Below are 5,337 nucleotides of genomic sequence, written 5' to 3' on the forward strand. Positions count from 1 at the left end.
ACCACGTGTGCAGGAAGTGCCATTAACTTAAGCTACATGAACTCCAAGTTTCAGATCAAGAGCGGCAGCTGGATGCACTGAAGCGCATCGGGAGGGGTAAGAGTTTGCTGGCTGGAATGTTTTTAGGCATGGAGACCCCAAAGCAGACAGAGCTGGATTGGTAACCATCAGTCTGAAGTGATGTGTCAGACAGGTAGTCAGGAAATCGCGAGGGTGCATCTCGTTCGAGAACCATATTTCTGTGTTGGAAAATGGTGAGAGTGATGGTTCGACTGGGGAGTGCAGCCAGGCTCATGGCACTGAGTGGCTCAGCTGCACAACGGGGAAGGAAAAAGAGGGGAAGAATAATGGGTGCAGGAGTGTCCATAATTATGCGAACAGACAACCCTTTATTAGGCCAGGATTTTATGTTGCCTCCCTGGTGCCAGGATCAAGGATGTCACTGTACAGCTGAAGGGCATTCTAAAGTGGGAGGGCAAACAGATGGAGATCGTGGTATATATTTGTACCAACGACATCGCTGCAAGGATGGATGAGGTCCAACAGACAGAATGTAGGGATCCAGAAAAATAGGACCCCAAATTAAATGATCACTGGACCTCTTCCAGTGTCACGCACTGGTGAGTATAGAAATAGGGGGTTAGTCCAGATGAATGCGTGGCTGGATAGATGGTGCAGGGGAGAGGGCTTTCTATTTCTCGCATATTTGGACGGCTTCTGGGGGAAGTGGGACCTGTAAAAGGCAGACAGGTAGCACCTGAACTGCAATGGGACCAAGATCCTTGAGGGGAGGTTATCTGGTGTTGTTGGTGAGGGTTTAACCTAACTTGGTAGGGGGATGGGGTCCTGAGAGGTGGTTCAGCAGGGGGAGTTGTACAGCCAAAACTAGAAGAGAGAGCAGGTGAGTCTTGAAGGCCAGTTATGCAGAAGCGAGTTTGGCAACATTAGATGATATTTATTTTAATGCAAGAAGTTTGAGAAATAAGGCAGATTTGAGGACACAAGTTAACACATGGAAGTATGATGTCCTTGCTGTCGCCGACTCATGGCTGCGGGAGGGACATGATTGGCAGCTCAAAACCCCAGGTTATAGCGTCTTCAGGCGAGACAAGGGGAGGTATAAGAGGAGAGGCTTTCGCAATATTGGTCAAGGAATCAGTGACAGCAGTAAGGAGGGAATGACGTCCTAGGAGACTCCCCAACAGAAGCCATATGAATAGAACTGAAAAAAGGAGCAATCACATTACTGGGAGTGTATTACAGGCCGCCAAACATTCAGAGAGAAATGTAAGAGAAAATACCTAGGCGAATCTCAGAGCAGTGTAATAATAAAAGGGTAGTAATAGTGGGAGATTTAAATTTTCCCAGCATTAACTAGGTTAGAGATAATGTGGTAGGTACAGTGGGAGTTCAATGCTTACACTGCAACCAGGAGAGCTATTTTAAGCCAGTACGTCAAAGGTCCTACAAAGTAGGGGCGGTCCTGGACTTAATTTTAGGGAATGAAGCCGGGCATGTGGCAGAGGTATCAGTGGGGGAGCTTTTTGTGCTTACTGATCATAACTCCGTTCGATTAACGTTGTTATGGAAAAGCAGAGGGGACTGCCAGAAAACTGAGTTCTAAATTGAAGGAAGACCAATCTTAATAAGATCAGATATGATTTTACCAGAGTGAGCTGGGAACAGCTTGTTTTAGGTAAATCTGCTTCAGAGCAGTGTGACCCACCCAAGATGGAAATATGGAGAGTGCAGGAACAGCTTATACCAATAACAATAAAGGGCAGGACCAATAAATCCAGGGACACCTGGATCTCGAGGGATATACAGGATTTGGATAATGAGAAAAAGAGAGGCTGATGGCAGTTAACGAGAGCTCAAAACAGCGGAACCCCGGTAAGATAATAGAGTGTATAAGGGGCATCTTATGAGGAAATTAGGAGAGCAAAAAGGGGGTATGAAAAATCATTGGCAGGAAAAATCCAGGAAAATACAAAGTTGTTTTACAATTTCATTAAGAGTAGGATGATAACTAGGGAAAGAATAGAGCTCATTAAGGACCATGGTGGAAAATTGTTTGTGGAGCTGGAAGACGTAGGTTAGGTTCTAAATGAATGACTTGCATTGGTGCTGACAAATGAGAGGGACGATAGAAATTATGCAGAAGGGCTGTGAGATAATGAAATAAATTGGCACAGAAATTAAATAAATTAGCACAGAAGTTCTAAGCGGTCTGACAGGCTTAAAATAATACGAACCTCCAGGACCAGATGAATTTGATCCCAGGCTGTTGAGTGAGGCAAGGGGCGCTGTAAATAACTGAACAGCTCTCTGAACACAGGAGAGTTGCTGAAGGGGCCATTGTGGTACCGCTATTCATGAAGGGAGGAAGAGAAATACTAGAGAAGTAGACGCCAGTCAATCTAACATCAGTGGGTAAATCATTGGAAGTAATTCTGAGGGCGATAGTTTATCTACACTCGGAGAGGCATGGGTAATCAAGGTCAATCAGCTTGGTTTGGTTAAGGGGATGTAATGTCTGACTAATTTGATTGAATTTTACGAAGAGGTGACCAGGTATGTAATTTATGGTAATGAATTTGAGGTAGGCTACGTGGACTTCAGCAAGACTTCTGATATGGTCAGGAGAATGATAACGAAGGTAAGAGCCAGAGGGATCCAAGGCAATTTAGCGAATTGGGCCCAGAATTTGCTGAGTGGCAGGAAGCACATGGTGATGGTTTGGGGGGGGTTTTGTGACTGGATGCATGTGTCCAGTAGGGTTCCACGTGGGTCGGAGTTGGGTCCCGCGTTGCTTCTGGTATACATAAACGATTTAGATTAGAATGTGGGGTGGTTGATCAGTATGTTCGTGGAGGGCACGAAAATTGGTGGGGTGGTAAGTAGTAAGAAGGATAGGCTTAGATTACAGGAGTAAAAAGACAGGGTGATTAGATGGGCTGATTATATTAAAATGTAATTTAACCCAGATAAGGGTGAGGTGATGCATTTGGGCAGGACAAGCAAGACACGGGATTATGATGAATGTTAGGATCCTGGGAAGTAACGTGGATCAAAGAGATCATTGCTGTGCTTGTCCAGCGGTCCCTTAATGTAGTGGTGGAGGTAGAAAAGGGGATTAAGAAAGCATATGAGATACCGGCCTTTATTACACGAGGCATAGAATATAAGAGCACGGAGGTTATGCTGAACTGTCTAAAACGCTGGTAAGGCCACATCTAGTGTATTGTGTGCAGTCTGGATTCCGCATTTTGGCAAGGATGTGTTTGCATCCGAGTGCAGAGGAGATTTCCCAGGATGTTGGCTGGCCTGCACATTTTTAGTTATGAGCAGAGATTGAATAAACTGGGTTTAATTTCTCTGGACCAGAGGAGATTGCGAGGGGACATTATAGACGTGTATAAAAATATTAGGGGCATAGATAGGGTAGACGGGTTGGAAATTTCAACGTTGGTGGAGGGTCCAATAACCAAAGGGCATGGATTTAATGTATGGGGCTGGAGGTTTAGAGGGAATGTGAGGAAGAATTATTTCAACCAGAGGGTGGTGAACATCTGGAACTCACTGCCTGATAGGGTTTTCGGGGCAGAATACTTCATATCATTTAAGAAGTATTTGGATGTGCACTTGTGATGCGCTGGCATACAAGTCTATGGACCTATTGCTGCAAATTGGGATTAGAATAGTTAGGTACTTATTTGGCCGGCGCAGACTCGATGGACAAACATTTCTGTGCTGCAGACCACTTTGGCTCTATTACTCTATGTCTGAAATTCTAATATTAAAAAACAAATTAATGGGTTGTTCATCAGCAAATAAAATCTGGTAACATGAAATACCAGAAAATATTCTTTAAAAAGCTCAGCACAGTCATTCTTCTCAGAGCCATTTTCACGGTGCAATATTTACTTCCCAGTTTCTGGAAACACATGGACACAAACTGATCAAGTGTGAAAGTCACTGAACCACACACAACGGCCAGTGACTGCATAAAGCTGGACGGCATGGGTATGACACAGACGCATGGCCCACAGGAAATGAAACCATTCCCAATAAACAATCAGAATGCTTGTAAATAATAAGTATCAGTTTGCCTGAAAGCGCTCAAATTTGCCACTATGTTGCTGCGTCCAGTGCCGTATTAAACCTATTGTACATGCAATAATAGACTTAAATGTCTCTGATATGGTCGAATACAATCGAGATTAAATGGCAATAAATATGTTACTGAAATTGCTGAACTCGACTGTTAATCACAATCCTGTCCCCCTGGATTCTGTAACTGGAATATAAACTTTGCAATCTCCAAAACACTTGTAATTTTGATGAAGAAGAAATAATTCAGTTCAATATAGAATATAGAATTAATAGCCATATAGAGTGAGACTTACCAGGGATGCCAATAATAGCGAGGATGGGATAGTAACCCGCCTGAATAACATGGAGTGCCAGATAGATCCGGCTTTCCATTGACATCCAATCATAACGTGTAAAAAGTTCATAAAGCGCCTCCAAATAACTCCTACTCATTGTTGTAACAATCCAATCCATTGTTCTCAGATGCTGATCCATTGTTGTAACATTCCAATCCATTGTTCTCAGATTCTGATCCATTGTTGTAACATTCAAATATATCTTCTCAGATTCTGATAACCTCTCTCCCTGTCTTATAACGGTGGGTCCTTGTTCCTCACGGAGCTGATGCCCCCGCTGACAGTATGAGGTAACACAATGTAGCGACTGCCTTATTAACAACAGTGGGAAGCCCCCCAGTGAGTTTTTTTAGGATCCATGGAGACTGAGGTTAATTATAGCCACTGAACAAACAGGCTCATTTAACCCGTTCAGTCCAATTGTACTTGCACCACATTAAATTGGAACAGTTAGCTTGTCCACCTGGGATGTAAGAGGGTTTCTGAGGGACGGGATAGTGTAAAGAGAATAGTGTGAAGCAGAAAAATGGGCTAATGTTGGAGTTGTTTAGTAAAAATATCGGGTGGACATAAGCAAGTCATAGAAGATGACAGCGCAAGCCTTTTATAGTATTAAAATAGCAATATATTTTTATTGATAAGCAGAATCAGAGTTTTCAAAACTAAGAAAATCAGACAACATACGTGTCAAGTTTGGTGAAACCTCAACTGAAGTTCTTGTGTCGAATTCTGGCGAGCATTTTTCAGGAAGGATGTGAGGGCCTTGGTGAGAGGGCAGAGAACCTTTACTGGAATTAGAACAGGGATGAGGGGCCTGAATTATGTGGTGATACTGGAGAAGCTGGGATTGTTTTCCTTCGAGCAGACCAGGCAAAGGGGAGTTTTA

Source organism: Carcharodon carcharias, assembly GCF_017639515.1.
Source record: "Carcharodon carcharias isolate sCarCar2 chromosome 38 unlocalized genomic scaffold, sCarCar2.pri SUPER_38_unloc_28, whole genome shotgun sequence".
Lineage (NCBI taxonomy): Eukaryota > Metazoa > Chordata > Chondrichthyes > Lamniformes > Lamnidae > Carcharodon > Carcharodon carcharias.